The 19,564-nt window shown below is 43.4% G+C and overlaps 1 protein-coding gene across 2 annotated transcripts in view; it reads right to left on the minus strand.

Annotated features, from left to right (window-relative positions):
* The window catches only part of trmt9b (tRNA methyltransferase 9B), a 59,435-nt gene extending 40,922 nt beyond the window's left edge, over positions 1-18,513 (minus strand). The window contains exon 1 of one of the 2 annotated variants that reach the window (XM_043692065.2): positions 18,361-18,513. The gene's annotated coding sequence lies outside the window, so the exon portion shown is untranslated. The remainder of the gene's footprint in view (positions 1-18,360) is intronic. The other variant, XM_043692067.2, reaches the window with a different exon arrangement.
* Between the last annotated feature and the right edge of the window lie 1,051 nt (positions 18,514-19,564).

A 19,564-nucleotide genomic window follows, 5' to 3' on the forward strand; every position in this document is an offset into this window, starting at 1 on the left:
AACTGTGTCCACATCCACCACTTCCTCAGGAACTTCATTCCTCACACGAACCACCCGATATAAAGGGAAATTTGCCTGTCATCTCTTTTTTAACAGTCTCCCCTCTCACCTTAAAAATGTACCACCTCGTCTTGAAATCCCCCATACTAGGGACAAGACACCTACCATTAACCCTAAAATAATGCATGCACTTCTGGACAGACACGGAGTTAAAAGCTATGGTTTAAAAACTGCATGTTACAATTGGGGAATTTTATGGAGAATGTTTAGATCAGCACTGTCTCACAAAAATCGCTAATCTAACCACAAGAATGGCTACAATGACACTGTTTTAGCCCCGTGTTCTAATTTGGTGCAAAAAAGATAAGTTTTCTGCGCATTCATGCCGAACAAACAACCACCATTCAATATGGAACTTGGTAATCCTTCTCTTTCATTCTTTTATCATACACAGTCCATCGTAACACAACTTCAAGGTTTTTGTTCAATAATTAGAACAGTACCGCAATCTTCTGCTGAAGACATTTAGATGATAAAAATAAAACATTCTGCACCTACTTTGTATTTTAACATTCTGGTGATCATATGATACAATGATAATAGGGGAATCGATCCATCAATTAGTTAATAACAAATAAGGTTACATAACCTACCACAGACTTTAGTATACCTTTCAAATCGCCTCTCAGTTATCGCTTTTCTCATGAGACAATGCCCAGTTACATATGTGCCTTTCACAATCCTTTCCCTCCATCCCTCAATTATTAGATTAGATTAGATTCCCTATAGTGTGGAAACAGGCCCTTCAGCCAACACCGACCCTCCGAAGAGTAACCCACGCAGACCCATTTCCCTCTGACTAATGCACTTAATACAATGGCACATCTTTGGACTGTGGGAGGAAACCGGAGCACCCGGAGGAAACCCATGCAGATGCGGGGACAATGTGCAAACTCCACACAGACAGTTGCCAGAGGCTGGGATTGAACCTGGGACCCTGGTGGTGTGAGGCAGCAGAGCTAACCACTGAGCCACCGTGCCACCCTTCTTATTGCTTTCTTTGTATCCTTTCAGTAGTTGCAATAGAAATTTCACACAATCACTTTCAGAATCTCACACAGTATTTCAGGTGTGGTTACAGCAATGATTTAAACATGGCAAATTCATCTTCAACACAAACAGAAATTGCTGGAAAAGCTCAGCAGGTTTAGCTGCATCTGTGACGAGAAATCAGAGTTAACCTTTCAGGTCGAGTGACTCTTCCGTAGAACTGTTTGTTTCTGATTTACAGCATCTGCAGTTCGTTCAGTTTTGATTAAAATTTACTGCCAATTTTGGCTTGGTGACAGTAACAAATTCCAATATACCATTTGTTTTACTCCCTGCCAACAAGCAGTGTTATGACAGCTTCAATGTATAGTCAACGGCCTCTTGTATTGCAGTGGTAGCCAGGAGGCATGGGTTTGTTCCACCTGCTCCAGAGATGTATAATAGCATCTCTGAGTCAAATCATTAGAAAATATCAATTTATATTCAAGCAGGACTCTCATTTGCCATGAACATTAGCTTCTTCCCATTTAGCCAATGGTCAATTCCTAGATCCTTTCAAGCATTGTGCATTTATCCATACTGAAATTCACCTGCCTTCATTTTCAAGTATACTAAAATCTACCTGTATCTCATCCACTCAGCTTTGCAGTCTTTGCTGCTTTGTTTTACTTATGAATCTATGAAACAAACAGGTCTCAAGAAATTCCTCAGGAAACCCACTGGTAATGATGTTCACAATTTCTGTATCAATCCCTTAAGTTCTATTGCCTACTAATAAGCAGCAACCAAGAAAATAAAGCAAACACAAAAGGCAGAAAACGTTTGTAAACTCTGCTTTCTATCTTTACATTCTACCAAACACAAAAGGAAAAAAAAAGTGTAATATATACACCATGTCATGATAATGACTGAGCTCACATGCCCAATGACAATCTATTACTCACTTTTTATTTATGAATCAAGAATGCAATCAGCCATTTGTGACTACTAGATAATATATTGAACAATATTCTTGATGAATGAACCAAACTAAATGGAATAATTGGTCTTTCTGATTTATCTTATGATAATCATCATCTATATACTGTTCTCCCATTTCAGACTGTATGCTCAGGTTCCAGAATGGGTTTGAATCCTTTGTAGCTCAGAGTTAAAAGATTAGATGTGTTTCCCTTTTCTCTGTGTGGGCTGGAAAGAGAAAGTCTATTGGCAAAACCCTATTGGATCTGAGTGACATGGGCTCTGGCAAGAATTGTGGCAGAATCAGATAAGAAGTTTGGTAAGACCTCTTTCGACACTGGGAGCATCTCGATGCTTTCACGTATTTGCCAGCAACAAGGTATACTTCACATCAGCAAAAAAGAGATGCCAATTAAGGAGAATTGCAGCTTGTTAAAAACCTTCTTTAGACTGCAACTTGCCTCATTAATATTCAGCTTCCTACTTTATCAAATGAGGAAAAACAAGCTCGACGTTGAGAATTATCAACATGAAATTCAGCACAAGTACCTGGTGACTTCAGCTCACTGCTGTCTGCGAGGACCCTCCACGTTGCTCAACAGATTGATTAGAAAATATCTAGAATTCACCGACAACAGCTGCACACATCCCTCATTCACAGACATTGGCAACCAACACCTGCTAACCACTCAGGGACATGATGGCATCTCACTGATTCACTTGCAGGCCACTTAACAAGCACACACCTGCACTGCTGGGCGCAGAGGCAACTAACATTAAGAAAATGCAGCAAGGACATTCTGTGCACAGGGATAGGCACCCATCTCACGGATTGGATCAAGCTGCATCTCAGGGCTACTGACCTGCTCTACGAGCAATCATTCACTTACTGCCTACCTGTATGCTCAGACCAATATTTTCCTTGCTGTGCTTATTAACATTGCAAACAGAACCAAAGACTACTAGTTTTGACATGTTATTCTACACAGACAGGTTAACTGTCAATGGAGATCTGTATTGAGATGAGGATAATTCAGTGAACAGTGCACCAAGATGTCAATCTACCATTGAAAGATTGTGGCAGCTGCCTGCATGGCAAACATTCAACCAAGTGGCCTTTTGGAAACTAGGTTGGGAGTCAGACTCTGTCCAGTACAGTAGGGAAGGGAATCACAGTTTGTCATAGGGTCCCAGTACCAACAGTCAGGGGCACAGTCGCATTCCAGGGGCTTGGTGGGTTCAATTGTCAACTGGCTCACGGTCAGGATATCTGTCCAAATACAGTCCTGGGAATGGGCAGTGGTCATCCTATAAGGTGAGTATCAGCTATCAGGACAATCATATTTCATCAATCTGAAACTGCAGCTTCCATTTTCTAAATGGTATCCTCATTAAATAAGCCAATCTTATTTAATCACAGCGCTAGAGAAGGAAAGGTTAAAGGCAAATTTTCTCATGATTTTGACTTAATGACCAAGAATGCAATGGGATCATTATTTTTATATTTCTGGATAACAACATACTTAAATTAACCGAGATGTTTTGAAAGGTGCCTAGCAGCATTAGATTAGTTGTGGTGAAATATCAAGTGGATTCAGAAAATGTTCAGAAGTAGGACCATGATTTCCCAAGTGGTGATTTCATGCTCTTGACCAGGTTTTATGATTGAAGCACTGAGTAAAGACACGAAAAACCGAGAAATAATCTCAGTAATAATCGCATTGGAACACTTAGCAACAATAGTTGGGGCATACAATTCACATTCTTAATTTTTAACCTTTGGGTTTGATCATTCTCTCTAAACAGTTATAAATTTGATTGCCTGATTAACATTGACACTTAGTAAGTGGTGATAACATGTGCTTCTCATAGGTGAGTAGCAACATTTTCTCAACTTAGCCATTGCTGAAGTGGCAACAAAAAGTCAGCCCATTTTGCTGAGCCTCTTTGACAGAGCCATGTATTAATGTTCTACTGCCTCCCCAATTAGCTGATATGCTGGAACTGTAAAAGGAAAGGATTTCTAACTTAAAAGAGCCCATGACATAGGCGACAAAGGTGCAAATGGGCATGGACTTTTGAGGGTGCAAAACCACAGGAATGGAGAAAACACATGGGAATGCTGCAAGGAGACAACTTCCCCAAGAGTGGAAGGAATAAGACACATTCTCCAGCCAAGCAAACATGGATGGAAATGGCCAACAAGTTAGTGGTGGGTTTGGCTCCTCTGAGCAGTAGAATCCTGGACATCAGGAGAACAGGAAAGACAAGTGGAATTACACTTTCAGGTGCAAAGCCCTTTCTCAGCAAAGTCAGCACAACACACATAGTTCTTCTCTTTTTTTGCCTCTTTCCAGACATCTCACATCCCCATTTGAGCAGACACACTCACTCACCCTCATCTTTGTCGTATTGCCCTTTGCAGCAATGTCACAGAAGTGCACAAAATGTCTTCCTTCCTGCTTAACCACTCAAGTCAATACTAACTCTCATAACTCTGATTTAATATTTTTCAGAATACAGCACGAAACCTTGAGGAGGAACAGAGGCCCAAGAGGCAAGGGATGTCCCTCCATGATGGTTACCTTGGCACAGCCACTGGTAAAGCATGTCCACCTGACCCACTGGAAATCTGGTCCCAATCTGGGAGGCTACAGAGGCCAGCAGTGACCTGCCACAGAAGGCTGAATCTCTTGAAGCACTTGAGCTCATGTGTCCAGAGAATTGATCCTTTGTTAGCATACTGTAGCTGTGTTAGGGAACATCTCCGAGACACTCGCACCAATCAACCACACCGCCCTGTGGCCCAACATTTCAACTCCCCCTCCACTCTGCCGAGAACATGCAGGTCCTGGGCGGCCTCCACGGCCGCTCCCTCACCGCCCAACGCCTGGAGGAAGAACGCCTCATCTTCCACCTCGGAACAGTTCAATCCCAGGGCATCAATGTGGACTTCACCAGTTTCCCCATTTCCCCTGCCCACGCACCCCACCCCACCTTACCCCAGTTCCGACTTTCCAGCTCAGCACCATCCTCATGACCTGTCCCTACCTGCCAATCTTCCTTCCCATCTATCCGCTCCACCCTCTTCTCTGACCTATCACCTTCATCCCCACCCCCATCCACCTTCTGCACTCTTTGCTACCTTCTCCCCAGCCCCATCCCCCTCCCGTTTATCTCTCCACCCTGGAGGCTCCCTACCTTCAGTCCTGATGAAGGCCTTTTGCCCAAAACATTGATTTTCCTACTCCTCGAATGCTGCCTGACCTGCTGTATTTTTCCAGCACCACTCTACTTTAGACTCTGATTTCCAGCATCTGCAGTCCTCACTTTTGCCTACTGTGTTATAGGTCTTGTCTCTTACAAGTTAGATCTCAGTGTCCACCAACTCTGCTCTGTGGAGAGACATTTGACTGAGGAGGTTGCAGTTGGTGCTTGAGTTGCTCTGTTGAGCTGTTGATGTTGTCTCTCCTCTTGTTTTTCATTTAAATGCAAGTTGAAGCTGCAGAAGCTGCTCCCATCCTCAACTGAACGCTGGCAGCAAGGAGGTCCAATCTCAAGATGAGAAAGAACAGATTAGGCCTTTAAGGAATTTATCCATGTACATACCCAAACCCACTTCAGTTCACTAGAAGAACACTGTCCAAGGGGCCCATTCAAATATCCTGCAGGCGCTTTCTCGCCCAAATCACCTTACTCCTTTCACATCCTGCTTCCACTTCACCATCCCTTCTTACTAGTCTTTTCAGTACATATTCTCTCCAAAGGCTGTCATCTATTGAAGAAACCAAACATTTACCACACCATTCTCCTTGCTTTTGTGACATTAAACTGTCCTGTTCTGCAGTTCCACCTGATTTTCGCCCTGTTAACTTCCTTTATAGAACATAGAAAAGTACAGCACAGAACAGGCCCTTTGGCTCACGATGTTGTGCCGAGGATTAATCCTAATGTAAAATAAAATAACTTAACCTATGCACCCCTCAACTCACTGCACTCCATGTGCATGTCTAGCAGTCGCTTAAATGTCCCTAATGACTCTGCTTCCACCACCACAGCTGGAAACGCATTCCATGCTTCACAACTCTCTGCGTAAAGAATCTTCCTCTGATGTCCCCTCTATACCTTTCTCCTAATATCTTAAAACTATGGCCCCTCTTGCCAGTCTATTCTGCCCTGGGGAAACGTCTCTGGCTATTGACTTTATCCATTCCTCTCATTACCTTGTATACCTCGATCAGGTCACCTCTCTTCCTCCTTCTCTCCAGAGAGAAAAGTCCGAGCTTAGTAAACCTCTCTTTGTAAGGTAAGCCCTCCAGTCATGGAAACATCCTGATAAACCTCTCCAAACCATCTGTATCTTTCCTATAGTAGGGTGACCAGAATTGGTCACAATATTCCAAGTGTGGTCTCACCAGGAACTTGTAGAGCTGTAGCAAAACCTCACGGCTCTTAAATTCAATCCCCCTGTTCATGATGACCAAAACACCATATGCTTTCTTCACACCCTATCCACTTGTGCGTCAACTTTGAGGAATCTATGTACTTGAGCACTAAGATCCCTGTGTTCCTCCACACTGCCAAGAATCTTGTCTTTAATCCTATATTCTGTATTTGAATTCAACCTTCCAAAATGCATCACTTCGCATTTATCCAGGTTGAACTCCATCTGCCATTTCTCAGCTCAGCTCTGCAACCTGTCTATGGCGCACTGCAGCCTGCAATAGCCCTCAATACTATCGATGACACCTCTAACTTTGTGTCATCTGCAAATTTACTAACCCACCCCTCAACCTCCTCATCCAAGTCATTTATAAAAACTACAAAGAGCAGAGGCCCAAGAACAGAGCCCTGCAGGACAACACTCAACACTGACCTCCAGCCAGAATACTTTCCATCTACAACCACTCTCTGCCTTTTGTCAGCCAGCCAATTCTGAATCCAGATAGCCAAACCTTCCTGTATCCCATACTTCCTGACTTTATGAATGAGCCTACCATGGGGAACCTTATCAAATGCCTTGCTGAAGTCCATATACACCACATCCACTGCTTGACCTTCGTCGAACTGTCTTGTCACCTCCTAAAGAACTCAATAAGATTTGTGAGGCATGACCTGTCCCTCACAAAGCCATGCTGACTGCCTTTAATCACACTATGTTTTTCCAAATAGTCATAAATCCTATCCGTCAGAATTATTTCCAAAACTTTGCTGACCACAGACATAAGACTAACTGGCCTGTAATTGCCAGGGATTTCCCTATCACCCTTCTTGCAAAGAGGAACAACATTTGCCTCCTTCCAATCCTCCGGTATGACTCCCATGGAGAGAGAATAAGCGAAGATCCTCGCCAGTGGCTTAGCAATCTCCTTTCTCGCTACCCAGAGCAGCCTAGGATAAATCTGGTCTGGCCCTGGAGACTTATCAATCTTAATGTTTGCCAAACTTTCCAACACACCAACTTCCTGAATCTTGATCTGTTCAAGCCTGTTCCACCTCCTTAAAGTTCTCATTCACAACAAGGTTCCTTTCCTTAGTGAAAACCAAAGCAAAAAACTCATTTAGGGCTTCCCCTATCTGCTCAGACTCCACACACAAGTTCCCTACGCTATCCCTGATCAGCCGTACCTTCTCCCTGATCATTCTCTTATTCTTCGCGTATGAGTAAAATGCCTTTGTGTTCTCCCTAATCCTTTTTGCCAAGCCTTTTTAGTGCCCCCTCCTGGCTCTCCTCAGTCTATTTCTGAGCTCCTTTCTAGCAAGCTTGTAATCCTCTAAAGCTGTGCTAGATCCTTGCTTCCTCCACCTTACGTAAGCTGCCTTCTTCCTTTTGACAAGAAGCTCCTCTGTTCTTGTCATCCAAGGTTCCTTAATCTTACCCCTTCTTACCTGTCTCAGAGGAACAAATTTGTGCATTGCTCGCAACAACTGCTCCTTAAATAGTCTCCACATGTTTGCTGTGCCCTTTCTGTGGAACAATTGCTCCCAGTCTGTACTTCCCAACTCCTGTCTCATAGCGTCATAATTTCCTTTTCCCCAATTAAATACCTTTCCTTGATAACTGCTCCTTTCCGTCTCCAAGGCTATGGTAAATGTGAGGCAGTTGCGATCACTGTCACCAAAGTGTTCTCCCACTGCGAGATCTGACACCTGTCCTGGCTCATTGGCGAGCACCAAATCCAAAATGGCCTCTCCCCTCACCTGCCTGTCTACATACTAAGGAAACCCTCCTGAACACACCTGACAAAAACGGCTCCATCCAAATCATCTGCACTAAGGAGCTTCCAGTCGATATTGGGAAAGTTGAAATCACCTATAACAATAACCCTACAACATCTGTATTTTTCCAAAATCTGCCGGCCTATGAGATCTTCAATCTCCCTACTGCTATTAGGTGATTTGTAGAAAACCCCCATTGAGGTGGCTGTTCCCTGGCTGTTCTTAACTTCCACCCATACTGACTCAGTAGACAAATGGCACAGTGATTAGCACTGCTGCCTCACAGCGCCAGAGACCTGGGTTCAATTCCCGACTCAGGCGACTGACTGTGTGGAGTTTGCACATTCTCCCCGTGTCTGCGTGGGTTTCCTCCGGGTGCTCCGGTTTCCTCCCACAGTCCAAAGATGTGCAAGGTCAGGTGAATTGGCCATGCTAAATTGCCCGTAGTGTTAGGTAAGGGGTAAATGTAGGGGTATGGGTGGGTTGCGCTTCGGCGGGTCGGTGTGGACTTGTTGGGCCAAAGGGCCTGTTTCCACACTGTAATGTAATCTAATCTAATCAAATCATCCTCAACAACCTTCATTACTGCAGTTGTGATGCACACTCTGACTAACAATGCTACACCCCCTCCTTTTTTTTCCACCCTTCCTGTTCTTTTTAAACGTTCTAAACTCTGGAACGTCAAGCAACCATTCCTGTTCCTGTAAAACCCACATCTCCGTTATGGCCACAACATCATAGCCCCGAGTAATGATCCATGTTCTAAGCTCGTCACTCTTAGTTCTGACACTCCTTGCATTAAAGCAGACACATTTTAACCGATCCCTTTGTTTCATCGCATGAGAAACCTTCCCGATAGATTCACTACATCCTGTCACAGCCCCATCTACACTGCTCCCCTCTCAGATATGTAGCTCTGGTTCCCAACCCCCTGCCAAACTAGTTTAAACCCTCCCGAACCACAACCGCAAATTTCCCACCCAGAACATTTGTGCCCCTCAGTTCAGGGGCAATCCGTCCTTCAGGTACAGGCCCCACCTTCCCCAGAAGGTATCCCAATGGTCTAGGTATCTGAAGCCCTCCCTCCTGCACCAGCCTCACAGCCACATGTCAAGCTACACTCGCTGCCTGTTCCTCACTTCACTATCTCGTAGCACCAGTGGCAACCCGAGATCACTACTCTACTCGTCCTGCTCTTCAGCTTCCAACCTAGCTCCCTGTAGTCACTTTTCAGATCCTCAAACCCTTTCCTGGCTATATCATTGGTGCCAATATGTACCACGATTTCTGGCTGCTCACCCTCCCCCTTCAGAATCCTGTAAACCCGATCGGCGACATCCCAGACCCTGGCACCGGAGAGGCAACATACCTTCCAGGAGTCCCGTTCCTGACCACAAAATCTCCTGTCAATCTGTCGAACTATTGAGTCCCCTACCATGAGTGCTTTTCTATTCTCCCCCCTTCCCTTCTGAGTCACAGTGCCAGGCTTAATACCAGAGACCTGACAACTATGGCTTTCCCCTGGTAGGCCGACCCCACCAGCAGTATCCAAAATGGTATACTTATTGCTGAGGGGAACAGCCACAGGGGATCCCTGCCCTGTCTGTTGGTTCCCTTTCCTCCCCTATCCACTATCTACTGACACACTATTTGGCATCTCCTTTATTTGTTCTGCCTTGCTCAGCCCTGATTTCCTGCAATTATATTAGGTCAATTAGCAAATAAAAGCACTTTTCTTGGCATTGATGGGCATTCTCGACAAGAGCTACAAAAGAAGTAGGGCCAAGTAAGAGGCTGTAGGATGCATAAACAGCAGAAAAACGTTGAACGGTCTACAGGATTAGATAAGCAGGCTACCGTAGCTAAAGCTAGAAGGTACAAATAGCAGGATGGTATTGTTACCCAGGGTGGTAAATGTGGTAGGGCATAGAAAAGGACACGAGTCAGGAACACCTAGATGTTCAAATTGGGATACATCAAGGGAAATGTATATTGGTCACGGATGAGAAATTAAAGCATGGCAAGTTTAAGGGAATAAGGGCTCCTTGCCTCAACTTTAGGGAAATCTGGTCACTTAACAAGGTTAGTACTAACCACATCACAGAGGGTCTGAAGTCACACATCAACCAAACCAGTTAAGGATGGTACCTTTTCCTTCCTGAAAGAATGCCAATGAACCAGATGAGTTTTTTACTCACTTATTTTAAATCCCTGATTTAATTAATTGAATTTGAATTTTGCTATATGCTGTGGTGGGATTTGTGTCCAAATCCCCAGGGCATTAGCTTGGATCTTTGGATTTCTAGCTGAAAATGTGTTGCTGGAAAAGCGCAGCAGGTCAGGCAGCATCCAGGGAATAGGAGAATCGACGTTTCGGGCATAAGCCCTTCTTCAGGATTCTCCTATTCCCTGGATGCTGCCTGACCTGCTGCGCTTTTCCAGCAACACATTTTCAGGTCTGATCTCCAGCATCTGCAGATCTCACTTTCTCCTCTTTGGATTTCTAGCCCAATAACAGAACTATTATGCCATTACCTACCCACATAAGTAGGATAGATTTACAAGGAGCTTAAAAATGTGTTGCTGGAAAAGCACAGCAGGTCAGGTAGCATCAAAAGGAGCAGGAGAATCGACGTTTCGGGCATAAGTCCTTCTTCAGGAATGAGGAAAGTGTGCCAAGCAGGCTAAGATAAAAGGTAGGGAGGAGGGACTTGGGGGAGGGGCGTTGGGAATGCGATAGGTGGAAGGAGGTTAAGGTGAGGGTGATAGGCCGGAGAGGGGGTGGAGGCGGAGAGGTCAGAAAGAAGATTGCAGGTCAAGAAAGCGGTGCTAAGTCTGAAGGTTGGGACTGAAAAAAGGTGGGGGGAGGGGAAATGAGGAAGCTGGAGAAATCTGCATTCATTCCTTGTGGTTGGAGGGTTCCTAGGCATCGTGTTGCCATGGTCTGGAGGAAGAGCGCCTCATCTTCCGCCTAGGAACCCTCCAACCATAAGGGATGAATGCAGATTTCTCCAGCTTCCTCATTTCCAGCATCTGCAGTCCTCACTTTCTCCTAGATTTACAAGGATCTTGCTAGGGTTGGGAGGTTTGAGCTACAAGGAGAGACTGAAAAGGCTGGGGCTATATTCTCTGCAGCATCACAGGCTGTAGGTATAACCAGGGCTTTACAGAGCTGCAGCATAACCTCGTGGCTGTTAAACTCAATCACTCTGCTCACGAAAGCCAACACACCATAACTCTTCTTAACAACCCTATCAACTTGGGTGGCAACTTTGAGGACATGGACATGGACCCCAAGATCCCTCTGTTCCTCCACACTGCCAAGAATCTTGCCTTTCTGAATTCTGCATTCAAATTCGATCTTCTAAAACAAATCACTTCGCACTTTGCCAGGTTAAACTCCATTACCATGTTCTGCATCCTGTCAATGTCCCATTGTAACCTACAACAGCCTTCCATACTATCCACCACTCCACCAACTTTCGTGTCATTGGCAAACTTACTAACCCACTCTTCCATTTCCTCATCCAAGTCATTTATAAAAATGACAAAGAGCAAAGGTCCCGAAATAGATCCCAGCAGAACACCACTGGTCACCGGGCTCCGGGCTGAATACTTTCCATCTACTACCACCCTCTGTCTTCAATGGACCAGCCAATTCTGTATCCAGGCAGCCAAATTTCCCTGTATCCCATGCCTCCTTACTTTCTGAATGAACTTACTATGGGGAACCTTATCAAACACTTTGCTAAAATAATGTACACCACGTTAACTTCTCTACCCACAGCAACGTGGTTTACTCTTAACTGTTCTCTGAAATGGCAAAGCAAGTCATTCAGCTGTCGGGCAATTAGGAATGGGCAATAAATGTTGGCCTAACCGGAACTGCACACTTCCTACGAAGCAATTTTTAAAATTACAATGACCAAATTCCAAGTATGAATTACAGAAAAAAGAAAGCCCTGAACATTTCAACCTCAATATGGAACTCCCCCGAGGCTATTCTCCCACTCTATTAATCTTTTATATATTTAATGACCTCTCTTCCAATTTGAGGTCAACCAAATATTACTCTGTTCCAATTTATACACAGCTGGCACTCATCTCATCAACTTATTACCAACACACACCAACCCATCTAGTTAATATCCTAAATAGTTTGAACAATTCTACTGTATATTCTACTGTATATCCACCTTTAATAGGAAGGATATTATTAAACTTGGAGGGGATTCAGGAAAGATTTACCAGGATATTGCCAGGAATTGAGGGTTTCAATTACAAAAATTGAGACTTTTTTCACTGGAGCGCAGGGGATTTATTGGTTATAGAGTCACAGAGTCATAGAGATGTACAGCATGGAAACAGACCTTTTGGTCCAACCCGTCCATGCCGACCAAATATCCCTAACCAATCTAGTCCCACCTGCCAACACCCGGCCCATATCCCTCCAAACCCTTCCTATTCATATACCCATCCAAATGCTTTTGTAATATTGCAATTGTACTAACCTCCACCACTTCCGCTGGCAGCTCATTCCATACACATATCACCCTCTGCATGAAAAAGTTGCCCCTTCGTTCTCTTTTATATTTTACCCCTCTCACCCTAAGCCTATGCCCTCTCGTTCTGGACTCCCCCAACCCAGGGAAATGACTTTGTCTATTTATCCTATCCATGACCCTCATAATTTTGCAAACCTCCAACGCTACATGGAAAACAGCCCCAGCCTGTTCAGCCTCTCCCTATAGCTCAAATCCTCCAACCTTGGCAACAACCTTGTAAATCTTTTCTGAACCCTTTCAAGTTTCACAACATCTTTCCAATAGGAAGGAGACCAGAATTGCATGCAATATTCCAACAGTGACATAACCAATGTCCTGTCCAACTGCAACATGACCTCCCAACTCCTGCACTCAATACTCTGACCAATAAAGGAGAGCATACCAAACGCCTTCTTCACTATCCTATCTATCTGCAACTCCACCTTCAAGGAGCTATGAACCTGCACTCCAAGGTCTCTTTGTTCAGCAACACTCCCTATACACCTTACCATTAAGTGTATAAGTCCTGCTAAGATTTGCTTTCCCAAAATGCAGCACCTCGCATTTATCTGAATTAAACTCCATCTGCCACTTCTCAGCCCATTGGTCCATCTGGTCAAGATCCTGTTGTAATCTGAGGTAACCTTCTTCGCTGTCCACTACACCTCCAATTTTGGTGTCATCTGCAAACTTACTAACTGTACCTCTTATGCTTGCATCCAAATCATTTATGTAAATAACAAAAAGTAGAGGACCCAGCTCCGATCCTTGTGGCACTCCACTGGTCACAGGCCTCCAGTCTGAAAAACAACCCTCTACCACCACCCTCTGTCTTCTACCTTTGAGCCAGTTGTATCCGAATGGCTAGTTCTCCCTGTATTCTGTGAGATCTAACCTTGCTAACCAGTCTCCCATGGGGAACCGTGTTGTACGCCTTATTGAAGTCCATACAGATCACATCTACTGCTCTGCCCTCATCAATCCTCTTTGTTATTTCTTCAAAAATCTCAATCAAGTTTGTGAGACAAGATTTCCCATGCACAAAGCCATGTTGACTATCCCTAATCAGTCCTTGCCTTTCCAAATACATGTACATCCTGTCCCTCAGGATTCCCTCCAACAACTTGCCCACCACCGACGTCAGGCTCACGAGTCTATAGCTCCCTGGCTTGTCCTTACCACCCTTCTTAAACAGTGGCAGCACGTTAGTCAACCTCCAGTCTTCTGGCACCTCACCTGTGACTATCGATGATATAAATATCTCAGCAAGAGGCCCAGCAATCACTTCCCTCGCTTCCCACAGAGTGCTAGGTTTCTCTTATAGAAGTTTCTAAAATCATGAAGGGCACTGATAAGGTGGATAGCAAAGGTATTTTGCCAAGATTGGGAGTGTTCAAAACTCGGGGGCATATTTTTAAGGTGAGAGGAGAAAGATTTAAAAAATGACATGAGGGACAACTTTTTTTAACAGAGTGGTTAGTGTGTGGAATGAACTGCATGAGGGAGTGATGGATGCAGGTACAGTTACAATGTTTAAAAGACATTTGGATATGTACATGAATAGGGAAAGTTGGACGGATAGTGGCCAACACCAGCAGCTGAGACTAATTTAGTTTGGGAACATGGTTGGCATGAACTAGTTCAACCAAAGGGTCTGTCTCTGTGCTGTATGACTCTGTGAATTAAATTAAACTGAAAATAAGTAAAATATATAGTTTAACGTTTCCATATTAATGTCCAATTCAATCACTAAAGCTGTTCTCCACCTAGATTCCTAGTCTCTTAGCACAGGATATTGCATGCTGAAAACTTTATACAATATGTCTTTTTTGATTATATACTTTTTTGATTACAAAGCTATGCTCTTTCCTTTCTTTTCCTGTAAAATATAGTGTTAACAAAAAAAATATAAATAGAATATAATGAGACAATACCGAAAAAAAACTACAAATTTACAAAAGCAAAAGTGAATTAATAAGCTTGGTGCACAGCAACATGGATATCAGGCAAGTAAACATTACAAGGCAGCTCATCAATATCAAAACACTTTCTGATCACAAATTAGGAGGCAGCAGACAGCTGCAATTCAATAAGATCACATCTGGTGTTTGCAACTTCAAATTTGCATTCCTCCTGACTCCAGATAACCTTTCACACCTTGCTTAACAAAAGTCTGTTTACCTCCACTTTAAAACCATTCAAAAAATATTTTGGAATGTTGCGTTCACTTCTGACCTCCGTGCTATAATAAAGATATTGTTAAACGTGAAAGGGATCAGAAAGATTAACAGAACTGTTGCTGGGGTTGGAGGGTTTGACCTATAAGGAGAGGTTGAATACACTGGGCTATTTTCCCTGGAGTGTCAAGAGGAGTAACCATATAGAGGTTTACAAAATCATGAGGGGCATGGATATTGTAAATGGATAGGGTCTTTTTCCTCAGGGAGGACAGCCCAAAGCTAGAGGGCATCGTTTTAAGGTGAGAGGGGAAAGATTTAAAAGGGACCTAAGGGGCAATCTTTTCATGCACAGGGTAGTGTGTGTACAGAATGACCTACCAGATAAAATAGTGGAGACTGGTACAGTTCTAATATCAAATAGGCATCTGGATGGTACATGAATAGGAAGGGTTTAAGAGGGATATAGGCGAAATGCTGGCAAATGAGACTAATTATTTTAGGATATCTGGTTGGTATGAACAAGTTGAACTGAAGGGATCATAAAAGGGAATATGGTTTTCATATTTACCCTGTTCAGACCATTCAAGATTTAACATGTTTTGGTCAAGTTACCTCTTATTCTTTTAAGCTCTATCAGATACAAACCTTGTTTCTCCAGCCTTTCCTCAAAAGACAACCCAGCCAATCCATGGATTAGTCCAATAAACACTATCCAAACTGCCAACATATTTTCATCCTTCTGTAAATAAGGTGATCAATAATACAGTACGATAGGTATGGTCTCACCAGTGTCCACAGGAAGTGAAGTATAACTTCCTTGTTTTTGCATTCAATTCCTCTCATGGAGTTATAGAGACATACAACGCGGAAACAGACCCTTCAGTTCAACTTGTCTATGCTGACTAGATATCCGAACCTAATCTAGTCCCATTTGCCAGCACTTGGCCCATATCCCTCTAAACCCTTCCTATTCATATACCTATCCAGAAGCCTTTTAAATGCTGTATTTGTACCAGCCTGCACCACTTCCTCTGGCATCTCATTCAATACACACACCACCCTCTGCGTGGAAAGGTTGCCCCTTAGGTCCCTTTTACCCCTTTCACCCCTCACCCTAAACCTATGCCCTCTAGTTCTGTACTGCCCCATCCAAGGGACAAGACCTTGTCTGTTTATCCTATCCATGCCCCTCATGATTTTATAAACCTCTATAAGGTCACCCCTCAGCCTCTGACACTCCAGGGAAAACAACCCCTGCCTATTCAGCCTCTCCCTATAGCTCAAATCCTCCAACCCTGGCAACATCCTTGTAAATCTTTTCTGAACCCTTTCAAGTTTCACAATATCCTTCTTATAAGAAGGAGACCAGAACTGCATGCAATCTTCCAAAAATGGCCTAACCAACATCCTGTACAGCCGCAACGTGACTTCCAACTCCAATACTCAATGCTCTGACCAATAAAGGGAAGCATACCAAACATCTTCATTATCCTATCTATCTGCAACTCTACTTGCAAGAAACTCTGAACCTGCCCCCTAAGGTTTCTGTTCGGCAACATTCCCTAGAACCTTCAAATGATAACATTCCATTAACTTTCCTAATTATTTGATATACCTGCATACATAGTATAGGCTTGTTTGTGATGAAGGGAGTCACCTACAGCATGGGTGCAACTTTTGCATTGGTTGAGGTCACCGTGAACATCCCATCTTTCAACTTTGCACCTTATCAGAGGCATGCTGACCCTCAGGTTAAACTCATCACCAGTCAGCTTTCACTAATGCAACAGCAGCACTATGGTCATCTGGCACAATGGTGACTTTACCCTTTTATACTTGATTCATGAGGACAACCATTTCCCTCTGCATCTCAGAGCTATGAGCTATCTCAACATTTAGATAATATGCTTCTGAAAAATGTATTCTTCCTGCTAATTACAAAATGGAAGAGATTGTTGTATGAGCAACCCACACTGCTTTTCATTAGGTTGTATGAGCTCTCCATACTAATGCTAAGTAGAGGATAGTAACAACAAGCCTTTCTTGGAGAGGATCTACCGTACATAGTCTGCTTGGTCTGGAAGTTGATGAAAAGAGCTGAAAATGTGTTGCTGGAGAAGCGCAGCAGGTCAGGCAGCATCCAGGAACAGGAGAATCGACGTTTTGGGCATAAGCCCTTCTTCCTGAAGAAGGGCTTATGCCCGAAACGTCGATTCTCCTGTTCCTGGATGCTGCCTGACCTGCTGCGCTTCTCCAGCAACACATTTTCAGCTCTGATCTCCAGCATCTGCAGACCTCACTTTCTCTTCCAGTTGATGAAAAGACCCTGGTAGTGTAATTGGAAGATGCTCTAGTCATAATTAAGATGGTGTTTATTACATAAGAGCAACTAGATACAATTTATATAATTGTGATAGACATTGACAAAATCCATAAGAGAGTTTTATTTCAAGATCCTATGCCTCATCCCAATCAAACCTGCATATCATTGTGTGAGATGTTTCTGGCATGCCTCAGTATTAACCTTTTCAGAGTTTCACACAGATTTTATTTGCTTGACTGACACCATACCAACCATGCTTGTTCATTGATAACACTAAATATTGTTATATTTTACCACTGGCACCAAGAACTGATGCAAATAAATAAGATGTAGAGATGCCGGTGTTGGACTGGGGTGGACAAAGTTAAAAATCACACAGCACCAGATTATTATCCAACAGGTTTATTTGTAAGTACAAGCTTTTGGAGTGCTTTCCTTCATCAGTTGACAAATCAGCAGCACTCCAAAAGCTTGTTTTTCCAAATAAACCTGTTGGGCTACAACCTGGTATTGTGTGATTTTTTTAACTAAATAAAGAAGGTGAGAGTAGCAAATGACAAAATGTGAATTACAAGTTCTTATGTTCAGTTTAAAAGCTGTAGATTATGGACTACCAGGTTCTAATATTATGATATTAAGAGTGCAAATCCACTAGCAGTTTTTTTTAAATGAATGCAAGTGATTAGGATGCTCATCAGCATAAAACTGAGAGCATAAATTAAGCAAGTACTGAACACAATAAAGCCTTGGGCCCGGAATATGTGAATGTTCACAGTAAAAGAAATCGTTGTAGAAGTTTTTAAATTGTCACCATCAAGACCAGCACGATTGTATAGAGATGGCCACAGGTTATGAATCTCGAACATTAAGATAGAACCCAGACTCAGTTTACTACAGTTTAAATGATCATCCCTCATGAACTCTGTTCAGCAACAAGTCGATCCCATTGTTCCATGCTGCAAGTGTATTCCCAGTTAGCTTTCCCCATACACAAGCTAGGACAGCTAATTTTGCTGGATGTTCAGAAGGTGGGCTTTATCTAACAAATTGTGAAAGACGTACGAAAAGTACTCAGTCCACGTACCTGCCGGAATGGGATGAGTACAACCTGAGCCCGGCTGCAGGGGTTGGAACGTTGGAACACAGCCGCCTTCTGTCACAGAGACACCATTCGACGGGTAGCAAGCGTTGATTGGACCACATTGTCACGTGACGCAAGCCCGCTGCTCGGCAACCGCTCAAGTTGCAATCGCCTCACGAGGTGGGTGGGAGTGGAGGCGAAGTTCTAACCCACTCTGCCCTGCAATGTTGGGCTGTCTTGGTCGATAGGGCGGGTCATGTTCAGTTGTCGAATGTTGTGAATTCTTAACCGTAAAGAGGGAATAGGAACTTCAAGCCAATGAACGCAAAAGTTAGCAAGTAGAGACACGTCGGGCAATTCTATTCACTCATCCAAATTAGAAATAGGATTTGTGTTCGGGATGTGTGGGGACATGTGAACCATTATTAAATTAGTAGTGTCACACCGATAACTTTACATTGGATTGCTAGTGCGTACTTATATACTTCCAAAAGTATTGCCGTCTGTATAATATGCATTTTGATACTAAAATAAAATCCTCATGTTAGCTTCTCCATGGTTAATTAGTAAAGATTAGTAGGGTTTTTAACTATCCCTAATTTTCTTTTCAAAATGCATGTTTCTTTCCATTGTGGTTCAATAAATTTTTACGTTCAATCATTTCAGGCAAAGGGGCACACCTTGAATGGAACTGAAAATCCAAAAAATGCTGGCGATCACCAGGTCAGGCAGCTTCTATGGAGACAGCAAGCTAACATTTTGAGTCTCGATGACTCTCCCTCAGACCTGACGTGAATTATGGAGAGGCAATATGTTGATATCGACATCCTTTCTCCCCCAGCCTCACTCCCACCATTGTATAAATGTTGCCTCCTCCGCACTTCACGTCAGCTCTGACGAAGGGTCATCTAGACTAGAAACTCTAGCTTGCTTTCTCTTCATGGATGCTGCCTGACTGTTATGATCTCCAGCTTTTTTTGTTAATAGATTTCAGCATCTGCAGTAATTTGCTCCTGCATTGAAAGAACTTTGGAATGAACTATGCCCAGCAGCAGAACAGGCAGAATGTGCAGTTTCTATTGCCTTTCCCCATTTTCAGACCATTCAGTTTCTCTAGCACCTTCTCCTTGGTGATGACCACCATACTCAGCTCTGTCCCCTCACACTCTTGAATTTTTGGGATATTACTTGTGTCTTCCACTGTGAA

This window comes from Chiloscyllium plagiosum, unplaced genomic scaffold (assembly GCF_037043375.1).
Source record: "Chiloscyllium plagiosum isolate Xiang-an unplaced genomic scaffold, Cpla_swu_hap1 HiC_scaffold_6, whole genome shotgun sequence".
NCBI classification, from domain to species: Eukaryota; Metazoa; Chordata; class Chondrichthyes; order Orectolobiformes; family Hemiscylliidae; genus Chiloscyllium; species Chiloscyllium plagiosum.